The 12,500-nt window shown below is 37.7% G+C and overlaps 1 pseudogene; it reads left to right on the top strand.

Annotated features, from left to right (window-relative positions):
- Positions 1–17: 17 nt before the first annotated feature.
- LOC124029254 overlaps positions 18–12,500 on the top strand; it is a 23,220-nt pseudogene continuing 10,737 nt past the window's right edge.

Raw genomic sequence — 12,500 nt, forward strand, 5'->3', positions numbered from 1 at the left:
TCTGCTCTGCTCTGTAGATGGATGAGATGAAGGTAAAAGACAGAGCATGCTGTGTGCTGGGGAAGGAGCTGTGTGTTCAGGCTGGACACACTCAGAGGCTCCAGCTGCAGAAGGAGGCTGTGGATGAGCAGCTAGCCCAGATCAGAAGCAGGGAGGTTGGGGCAGGAGGACACCTCCACAGCCCCAAACGAGACGCTCCTTACCCCAGTGGTGCAGGAGACACCTCAGAGAGCCTCGTAAGCAATCTCTCTCCCTCCATCTCCCCTCTCACTACTGCATAATGCAGGCTACCCCTCTATCTAGCCTCTCACTGCTGCGTAAGGCAGGCTATCTATAGACCTACCTCCACAAACGCAAGGCCCTTTGTTGCCTCTGCAACTTTAAATCTAGCTAACGTGTTTATTTTGCTTTCTTTGTGCTTCACCTTCATTATCTGTTTCTAGACGCTTAAATGGAGTCTAGAGATCTGCCCTGGCTGAGCCTAGATTTTATCTATTACTGCACCCAGCACCAGTCCATCTAACCTCCCTTTACTGTCTATTACTGCACCCAGCACCAGTCCTCTCACCTCCCTTTACTGTCTATTCCTCCACCCAGCACCAGTCCTCTAACCTCCCTTTACTGTCTATTACTGCACCCAGCACCAGTCCTCTCACCTCCCTTTACTGTCTATTCCTCCACCCAGCACCAGTCCTCTCACCTCCCTTTACTGTCTATTACTGCACCCAGCACCAGTCCTCTCACCTCCCTTTACTGTCTATTCCTCCACCCAGCACCAGTCCTCACCTTCCTTTACTGTCTATTCCTCCACCCAGCACCAGTCCTCTCACCTCCCTTTACTGTCTATTACTGCACCCAGCACCAGTCCTCTCACCTCCCTTTACTGTCTATTACTGCACCCAGCACCAGTCCTCTCACCTTCCTTTACTGTCTATCTGCAGATACGATGTCCTCTCATCTTCCTTTACTGTCTATTCCTCCTTCCTTTACTGTCTATCTGCAGATACGATGTCCTCTCACCTTCCTTTAGTGTCTATCTGCAGATACGATGTCCTCTCACCTTCCTTTACTGTCTATTCCTCCACCCAGCACCAGTCCTCTAACCTCCCTTTACTGTCTATTCCTCCACCCAGCACCAGTCCTCTCACCTTCCTTTACTGTCTATCTGCAGATACGATGTCCTCTCACCTTCCTTTACTGTCTATCTGCAGATACGATGTCCTCTCATCTTCCTTGTCTATCTGTCAGATACGATTCCTCCTTCCTTTACTGTCTATCTGCAGATACGATGTCCTCTCACCTTCCTTTACTGTCTATCTCAGATACTGTCCTCTCACCTTCCTTTACTGTCTATCTGCAGATACGATGTCCTCTCACCTTCCTTTACTGTCTATCTGCAGATACGATGTCCTCTCACCTTCCTTTACTGTCTATCTGCAGATACGATGTCCTCTAACCTCCCTTTACTGTCTATTCTGCCCAGCACCAGTCCTCTCACCTTCCTTTACTGTCTATCTGCAGATACGATGTCCTCTCACCTTCCTTTACTGTCTATCTGCAGATACGATGTCCTCTCACCTTCCTTTACTGTCTATCTGCAGATACGATGTCCTCTCACCTTCCTTTACTGTCTATCTGCAGATACGATGTCCTCTCACCTCCCTTTACTGTCTATCTGCAGATGTTCTCTACTGTTGAAAGATGTCTCCTGCACCACTGAATCAGGAATTCTTGAGACGTTTATAGATGGTTTTGTTTCGATCTCGTTCTTTCGTCTTCAGCTCTTTATTTTTATATTTTCTAATATTCAGCTCATAAATATACATATGAATCTCTGAATTTTAAACACAGTGGATACTAAAGTCTGCAGATTTTCAAATCAAATGTACACACGTCACCATTCCCTGTCGAAGAACTACATGTGTTTATGTCCGAGCTGTTCTTGCCTGCTGTGCACCAGTCCGTGGCCTGTGACTTCCTCAATCTATAAGCACATCACCTGAACGCCTTCACACTGTCACCAATATTCACACTCACCTCCACCTGCTTACAGAGTAGACACCTGTTATTTCAACAGGCTACTTACTTATTGTTATCGGCATGCCTCTCAATGTAGTTAGTCTCTTCTCACAGCTGCTGTGTCTGAGCGCCATGAGTCAGGAGTAGCTGGGGCCTGCTTTGGGGTCAATTCCAATTCAAGTCAGTCAATTCAGGGAGTAAATTGACGTTCCAATTCAAGTCAGTCAATTCAGGAAGTAAATTGACGTTCCAATTCAAGTCAGTCAATTCAGGAAGTAAATTGACGTTCCATTTCAAGTCAGTCAATTCAGGAAGTAAATTGACGTTCCAATTCAAGTCAGTCAATTCAGGAAGTAAATTGACGTTCCAATTCAAGTCAGTCAATTCAGGAAGTAAATTGACGTTCCATTTCAAGTCAGTCAATTCAGGAAGTAAATTGACGTTTCAATTCAAGTCAGTCAATTCAGGAAGTAAATTGACGTTCCAATTCAAGTCAGTCAATTCAGGAAGTAAATTGACGTTCCAATTCAATCATCAATTATTTTTTAAATTGCATCTTATTTTCAATGTCATCTCAATAAACAAAAGGAGAAGAATTGTTTCCAAATTTAAATCAAAATTCAGGAAGTAAATTGACGTTCCAATTCAAGACAGTCAATTCAGATGAAGTAAATTGCACTGTAATAAACACCAAGTCAGTCAATTCAGGAAGTAAATTGAACGTTTTCCATTTTCAAGTCAGTCAATTCAGGATGTAAATTTTTCTGTTTATTATTTGTTCTGTTCAGGAATAAATTGTACGTTCCAATTTAAGTCACTGTCAATTAGATAAATTGACGTTCCAATTCAACAGTCAATTCAGGAAGTTTGACGTTTTTTCCAGTCAGTCAATTCAGGAAGTAAATTGACGTTCCAATTCAAGTCAGTCAATTCAGGAAGTAAATTGACGTTCCAATTCAAGTCATCAATTCAGGAAGTAAATTGAGTTCCATTCAAGTCAGTCAATTCAGGAAGTAAATTGTGTTTCAGGAAGTCAGTCAATTCAGGAAGTAAATTGACGTTCCAATTGAAGTCAGTCAATTCAGAAGCTTGAGTTCCAATTCAAGTCAGTCAATTCAGGAAGTAAATTGACGTTCCAATTCAATAATATATATATTTTTTTAAAGGCATCTTATTTTCAATGACATCTCAATAAACTGAAAAGGAGAAGATATTTGTTTCTAAATGTTAAATTCAAATCATTTCCTGAATTGACTTGCTTTCAGTTCAAAAGGACCCCAACCCTGATGAGTAGCATGCAAGGCTGCACTGTAATAAACACCATAGTAAGCGACCGTAGCCTATTGAACAGTGTTTCCATTTTCACGGCAGAAAATGGATGGATGTTTTTTATTTTTCTGTTTATTATTTGTTCTGTGTAAGAATGAATGTACCCACTGTCCACTTTATTACACTGTTATTTAGATAAATCCATGTCAACAGGAACCCCAGAAGTTTCCGGGTGTTTTTTACCACATTAACTGGCGTTTCTACATGGAGCGTTTACAGTGAAGGTCCGTAGGGCTTTCGATAAGTGGGGTTCACTGGGTGAGGCCTAATACACTGTAATAATATAGCCTGGGGATGGTGTTTGAGGTTATTCCCAGTAATCTGCAGTTGGTGTGTGTTTCAGGAACAGCAGTTAGATGAGAAGGACGCTGGCGCTTCCAGCTGAAGATCGCTGAGCTGAGTGCCGTCATCCGCAAACTGGAGGACCGTTCTTGTCAGAGGAAAGAAATGAACTGGTGAGCCGTACTGACGTCTTCCAATCACAGGTATAAACTGGGTGATTCCAGCCCTGAATGCTGATTGGCTGGAGGACCAGTTTGCCCTCTTGTCAGAGGAAAGAAATGAACTGGTGAGCCGTACTTTGGTCTTCCAATCACAGGTATAAACTGGGTGGTTCCAGCCCTGAATGCTGATTGGCTGGAGGACCGCATGCCCTCCTGTTTGGTTCTGGTATAACAACCAGGTTTGGTATTGGATCAGTTTGGTTCTGGTATAACAACCCGGTTTGGTATTGGATCAGTTTGGTATTGGATCAGTTTGGTTCTGGTATAACAACCCGGTTTGGTATTGGATCAGTTTGGTATTGGATCAGTTTGGTTCTGGTATAAAAAAAAACAGGTTTGGTATTGGATCAGTTTGGTTCTGGTATAACAACCAGGTTTGGTATTGGATCAGTTTGGTTCTGGTATAACAACCAGGTTTGGTGGTATTGGTATTGGATCAGTTTGGTTCTGGTATAACAACCAGGTTTGGTATTGGATCAGTTTGGTTCTGGTATAACAACCAGGTTTGGTATTGGATCAGTTTGGTTCTGGTATAACAACCAGGTTTGGTATTGGATCAGTTTGGTTCTGGTATAACAACCAGGTTTGGTATTGGATCAGTTTGGTTCTGGTATAACAACCAGGTTTGGTATTGGTATTGGATCAGTTTGGTTCTGGTATAACAACCAGGTTTGGTATTGGATCAGTTTGGTTCTGGTATAACAACCAGGTTTGGTATTGGATCAGTTTGGTTCTGGTATAACAACCAGGTTTGGTATTGGATCAGTTTGGTTCTGGTATAACAACCAGGTTTGGTATTGGTATTGGATCAGTTTGGTTCTGGTATAACAACCAGGTTTGGTATTGGTATTGGATCAGTTTGGTTCTGGTATAACAACCAGGTTTGATATTGGATCAGTTTGGTTCTGGCAACCTTTTTTTTAGTTTTACGTGACCTTTGACCCACATATTGTGAAACAAATGCGTCAACAACATCGTGAGTGTTACTTTACTCACCGCGGACGGCCACCAGCGGTTACTCACTTTTCTGTTCCACCACATCACTGCCTGTCAAGCTGAGAACCTTCCTGTCATTGCAATACGTTCCCACTTATTTAAAGAGCTTCTAAGCCGAGTTTACGGGACCATTTCACCGGTCCCAATACAAGCTGAGAACCTTCCTGTCATTGCAATACGTTCCCACTTATTTAAAGAGCTTCTAAGCCGAGTTTATGGGACCATTTCACCGGTCCCAATACAAGCTGTGAACCTTCCTGTCATTGCAATACATTCTCACTTATTTAAAGAGCTTCTAAGCCGAGTTTACGGGACCATTTCACCGGTCCCAATACAAGTTTTCCTGTCATTGCAAAACACTTATTTAAAGAGCTTCTAAGCCGAGTTTACGGGACCATTTCACCAGTTTCAATACAAGAAAATGCCGTTTCAAATCCAGATGTTCATGATCACATACACACAGTTAGCAGATGTTATTGGTCACATACACACGGTTAGCAGATGTTAATGCGAGTGTAGCGAAATGCTTGTGCTTCTAGTTCCAACAGTGCAGTAATATCTAACAACTAATATCTAACAATTTCACAACAACTACCTGATACACGCAAATCTAAAGGGATGGAATAAGAAGATGTACATATAAATATATGGATGAGTGATGACCGAGCGGCACAGGCAAGATCCAATAGATGGTCTAAAATACAGTGTATACACATGAGATGAGTAGATAAGATATGCAAACATTAAAGTGGCATTAGTATCAAACTCCAGGCCGTGGTCAGATGACATGAACATAGAGTTCTTTTGGCCAATCACACCAGCAGTGAGTGTGGAGTTTAGAAAGAGAAGCATGTGCAGAAAGTTACCTCATACCTAAGGTAAAATATGGTAGTAGATCATTGATGTTATGGTAGAATATGGTAGTGGATCATTGATGTTATGGTATAATATGGTAGTGGATCATTGATGTTATATTCTGGTAAAATATGGTAGTAGATCATTGATGTTATGGTAGTAGATCATTGATGTTATGGTAGTAGATCATTGATGTTATGGTAGTAGATCATTGATGTTATGGTATAATATGGTAGTAGATCATTGATGTTATGGTATAATATGGTAGTGGATCATTGATGTTATGGTATAATATGGTAGTGGATCATTGATGTTATGGTAGAATATGGTAGTAGATCATTGATGTTATGGTATAATATGGTAGTGGATCATTGATGTTATGGTACAACATGGTAGTGGATCATTGATGTTATGTTATGGTAGAATATGGTAGTGGATCATTGATGTTATGGTAGAATATGGTAGTAGATCATTGATGGTATGGTATAATGTTATGGTATAATATGGTGGATCATTGATGTTATGGTATAATATGGTAGTGGATCATTGATGTTATGGTATAATATGGTAGTGGATCATTGATGTTATGGTATAATATGGTAGTGGATCATTGATGTTATGGTATAATATGGTAGTAGATCATTGATGTTATGGTATAATATGGTAGTGGATCATTGATGTTATGGTATAATATGGTAGTGGATCATTGATGTTATGGTATAATATGGTAGTGGATCATTGATGTTATGGTATAATATGGTAGTGGATCATTGATGTTATGGTAGTGGATCATTGATGTTATGGTATAATATGGTAGTAGATCATTGATGTTATGGTAGAATATGGTAGTAGATCATTGATGTTATGGTATAATATGGTAGTAGATCATTGATGTTATGGTATAATATGGTAGTAGATCATTGATGTTATGGTAGTGGATCATTGATGTTATGGTAGTGGATCATTGATGTTATGGTATAATATGGTAGTGGATCATTGATGTTATGGTATAATATGGTAGTAGATCATTGATGTTATGGTAGAATATGGTAGTAGATCATTGATGTTATGGTATAATATGGTAGTGGATCATTGATGTTATGGTATAATATGGTAGTGGATCATTGATGTTATGGTAGAATATGGTAGTAGATCATTGATGTTATGGTATAATATGGTAGTAGATCATTGATGTTATGGTATAATATGGTAGTGGATCATTGATGTTATGGTATAATATGGTAGTGGATCATTGATGTTATGGTAGGTAGTGGATCATTGATGTTATGGTAGATCATTGATGTTATGGTATAATATGGTAGTAGATCATTGATGTTATGGTATAACATGGTGGATCATTGATGTTATAATATGGTAGTGGATCATTGATGTTATGGTATAATATGGTAGTGGATCATTGATGTTATGGTAGAATATGGTAGTGGATCATTGATGTTATGGTATAATATGGTAGTGGATCATTGATGTTATGGTATAATATGGTGGATCATTGATGTTATGGTATAATATGGTAGTGGATCATTGATGTTATGGTATAATATGGTAGTGGATCATTGATGTTATGGTATAATATGGTAGTAGATCATTGATGTTATGGTATAATATGGTAGTGGATCATTGATGTTATGGTATAATATGGTAGTGGATCATTGATGTTATGGTATAATATGGTAGTGGATCATTGATGTTATGGTAGTGGATCATTGATGTTATGGTATAATATGGTAGTAGATCATTGATGTTATGGTAGAATATGGTAGTAGATCATTGATGTTATGGTATAATATGGTAGTAGATCATTGATGTTATGGTATAATATGGTAGTGATCATTGATGTTATGGTAGTGGATCATTGATGTTATGGTAGTGGATCATTGATGTTATGGTATAATATGGTAGTGGATCATTGATGTTATGGTAGAATATGGTAGTGGATCATTGATGTTATGGTAGAATATGGTAGTAGATCATTGATGTTATGGTAGTATCATTGATGTTAGTAGATCATTGATGTTATGGTATAATATGGTAGTGGATCATTGATGTTATGATATAATATGGTAGTGGATCATTGATGTTATGGTAGTGGATCATTGATGTTCTGGTAGAATATGGTAGTGGATCATTGATGTTATGGTATAATATGGTAGTGGATCATTGATGTTATGGTATAATATGGTAGTAGATCATTGATGTTATGGTATAATATGGTAGTGGATCATTTACATTTACATTTAAGTCATTTAGCATTGATCTATTATCCAGATCATTGATGTTATGGTAAATATGGTAGTGGATCATTGATGTTATGACATCCAGTGTTATGGACAGTCACTTGTTAACAATAGTGTGGATCATTGATGTTATGGTATAATGATGGTAGTGGATCATTGATGTTATGGTATAATATGGTAAATCATTGATGTGGGGTTTCAGGTGTCATCCGGATGGTGGTGATATCCGCTGTCCTGGATCATTGATGGTAGTTATGGTTGGATCATTGGGGGGTAGTGGATCATTGATGTTATGTTTTGACTGGGATCATTGATGTTATGGAGCTATGGTAGTGGATCATTGATGTGGTAGGGAGGCATTGATGTTATGGTAGAGGTATGAATGCAGTGGATCATTGATGTTATGGTATAATATGTAGTGGATCCTGATGTTATGATGGAGTTTTGTATCATTGATGGTAGATGTTATGGCATGGTAGTGATCATTGATGTTATGGTATAATATGGTAGGATCATTGATGTTATGGTATAATATGGTAGTGGATCATTGATGTTAGATGTTCGGTATAATATGGTAGTGGATCATTGATGTTATGGTATAATGGTTATGATAATATGACGGGATCATTGATGTTATGGTAGTGGATGATGTTGAAGGGTGGATTTGATGTTATGGTATAATATGGTAGTGATCATTGATGTTATGGTAGTGGATCATTGATGTTATGGTAGAATATGGTAGTGGATCATTGATGTTATGGTATAATATAGTAGTGGATCATTGATGTTATGGTATAATATGGTAGTAGATCATTGATGTTATGGTATAATATGGTAGTGGATCATTGATGTTATGGTAGTGGATCATTGATGTTATGGTAGTGGATCATTGATGTTATGGTATAATATGGTAGTGGATCATTGATGTTATGGTAGAATATGGTAGTAGATCATTGATGTTATGGTATAATATGGTAGTGGATCATTGATGTTATGGTATAATATGGTAGTGGATCATTGATCATATGTTATGGTATAATATGGTAGTGGATCATTGATGTTATGGTATAATATGGTAGTGGATCATTGATGTTATGGTAGAATATGGTAGTGGATCATTGATGTTATGGTATAATATGGTAGTGGATCATTGATGTTATGGTAGAATATGGTAGTAGATCATTGATGTTATGGTAGAATATGGTAGTGGATCATTGATGTTATGGTATAATATGGTAGTGGATCATTGATGTTATGGTAGAATATGGTAGTGGATCATTGATGTTATGGTAGTATCATTGATGTTATGGTAGATCATTGATGTTATGGTAGAATATGGTAGTAGATCATTGATGTTATGGTATAATATGGTAGTGGATCATTGATGTTATGGTATAATATGGTAGTGGATCATTGATGTTATGGTAGAATATGGTAGTGGATCATTGATGTTATGGTAGAATATGGTAGTAGATCATTGATGTTATGGTATAATATGGTAGTAGATCATTGATGTTATGGTATAATATGGTAGTGGATCATTGATGTTATGGTACAATATGGTAGTGGATCATTGATGTTATGGTAGTGGATCATTGATGTTATGGTATAATATGGTAGTGGATCATTGATGTTATGGTAGTGGATCATTGATGTTATGGTAGAATATGGTAGTGGACCATTGATGTTATATTCTAGTAAAATATGGTAGTGGATCATTGATGTTATGGTAGTGGATCATTGATGTTATGGTAGAATATGGTAGTAGATCATTGATGTTATGGTATAATATGGTGGTGGATCATTGATGTTATGGTAGAATATGGTAGTGGATCATTGATGTTATGGTATAACATGGTAGAGGACCATTGATGTTATATTCTGGTAAAATATGGTAGTGGATCATTGATGTTATGGTATAATATGGTAGAGGACCATTGATGTTATATTCTGGTAAAATATGGTAGTGGATCATTGATGTTATGGTATAATATGGTAGTAGATCATTGATGTTATGGTATAATATAGTAGTGGATCATTGATGTTATGGTAGTGGATCATTGATGTTATGGTAGAATATGGTAGTAGATCATTGATGTTATGGTATAATATGGTAGTAGATCATTGATGTTATGGTATAATATGGTAGTGGATCATTGATGTTATGGTATAATATGGTAGTGGATCATTGATGTTATGGTATAATATGGTAGTGGATCATTGATGTTATGGTATAATATGGTAGTAGATCATTGATGTTATGGTAGTGGATCATTGATGTTATGGTATAATATGGTAGTAGATCATTGATGTTATGGTATAATATGGTAGTGGATCATTGATGTTATGGTAGTAGATCATTGATGTTATGGTATAATATTGTAGTGGATCATTGATGTTATGGTATAATATGGTAGTAGATCATTGATGTTATGGTAGTGGATCATTGATGTTATGGTAGTGGATCATTGATGTTATGGTATAATATGGTAGTGGATCATTGATGTTATGGTATAATATGTTAGTAGATCATTGATGTTATGGTAGTGGATCATTGATGTTATGGTAGTGGATCATTGATGTTATGGTATAATATGGTAGTAGATCATTGATGTTATGGTATAATATGGTAGTAGATCATTGATGTTATGGTATAATATGGTAGTAGATCATTGATGTTATGGTATAATATGGTAGTAGATCATTGATGTTATGGTATAATATGGTAGTGGATCATTGATGTTCTGGTATAATATGGTAGTGGATCATTGATGTTATGGTAGAATATGGTAGTGCATCATTGATGTTATGGTAGTAGATCATTGATGTTATGGTATAATATGGTAGTGGATCATTGATGTTATGGTATAATATGGTAGTGGATCATTGATGTTATGGTATAATATGGTAGTGGATCATTGATGTTATGGTATAATATGGTAGTGGATCATTGATGTTATGGTATATCATTGATGTTATGGTATAATATGGTAGTAGATCATTGATGTTATGGTATAATATGGTAGTGGATCATTGATGTTATGGTAGTAGATCATTGATGTTATGTTCTGGTATAATATGGTAGTAGATCATTGATGTTATGGTATAATATGGTAGTGGATCATTGATGTTATGGTATAATATGGTAGTGGATCATTGATGTTATGGTATAATATGGTAGTGGATCATTGATGTTATGGTATAATATGGTAGTGGATCATTGATGTTATGGTATAATATGGTAGTAGATCATTGATGTTATGGTATAATATGGTAGTGGATCATTGATGTTATGGTAGTAGATCATTGATGTTATGGTAGTAGATCATTGATGTTATGGTATAATATGGTAGTGGATCATTGATGTTATGGTATAATATGGTAGTAGATCATTGATGTTATGGTAGTAGATCATTGATGTTATGGTAGAATATGGTAGTAGATCATTGATGTTATGGTATAATATGGTAGTGGATCATTGATGTTATGGTATAATATGGTAGTAGATCATTGATGTTATGGTAGTAGATCATTGATGTTATGGTATAATATGGTAGTGGATCATTGATGTTATGGTAGAATATGGTAGTAGATCATTGATGTTATGGTATAATATGGTAGTAGATCATTGATGTTATGGTAGTAGATCATTGATGTTATGGTAGAATATGGTAGTAGATCATTGATGCTGTGGTATAATATGGTGGATCATTGATGTTAAGCGGCTATTTTGTTTCCACTGGTCCTGATGCCTTTGTTAAAAGGTCAACGACATCATGAACTTTACAAAGTACCAGGACATTTGACCAAATACCAGGTTGCGTCTCTCAGGAGGTTGACACTTTTCCGCAAGTGTATCTTCCAGCAAGACAATAATCCCAACCACACGTCAAAATCAACAACGAAATTGTTAATTGACCACAAAATCAACTTGAACACCATTGAAAACCTGTAGTTTGAATAGGAGAGGGCAGTTCACAAAGAGCAGACGAAGGATATCAAGGATGTGGAAAGATTCTGTATGGAGGACTGGTCTAACCCCCCCCCGCCCCCCCCCAATGTACTGCTCATCTATATCAAGGGTGCCGATAATTGTGGACCTGACTGTGTCTGTGTCTAGCAGCAGAGCCCGCGAGAGACAGAGGGCCCCTGCTGGACAAGAACGATACTGATGGTGTGTGTGTGTGTGTGTGTGTGTGTGTGTGTGTGTGTGTGTGTGTGTGTGTGTGTGTGTGTGTGTGTGTGTGTGTGTGTGTGTGTGTGTGTGTGTGTGTGTGTGTGTGTGTGTGTGTGTGTGTGTGTGTGTCCGTCTAGCTGAAGCGCCTAAGAGAGGCAGAGAGCCAGTTTATGCCCCTGCTGGATAAGAACAAGAGGCTGAGCAGGAAGAATGAGGAGCTGGCCCACGCATTCAGACGCATGGAGAACAAACTACGCTTCATTACAGAGGAGAACATGGAAATGGTACCACACACACACATATACACACACACACTCAACACACACTGTATGTGTACACACACTCAACATACACACACACACTGTA

The sequence above is a fragment of the Oncorhynchus gorbuscha genome, unplaced genomic scaffold (genome assembly GCF_021184085.1).
Source record: "Oncorhynchus gorbuscha isolate QuinsamMale2020 ecotype Even-year unplaced genomic scaffold, OgorEven_v1.0 Un_scaffold_5912, whole genome shotgun sequence".
In the NCBI taxonomy this organism is placed as follows: Eukaryota; Metazoa; Chordata; class Actinopteri; order Salmoniformes; family Salmonidae; genus Oncorhynchus; species Oncorhynchus gorbuscha.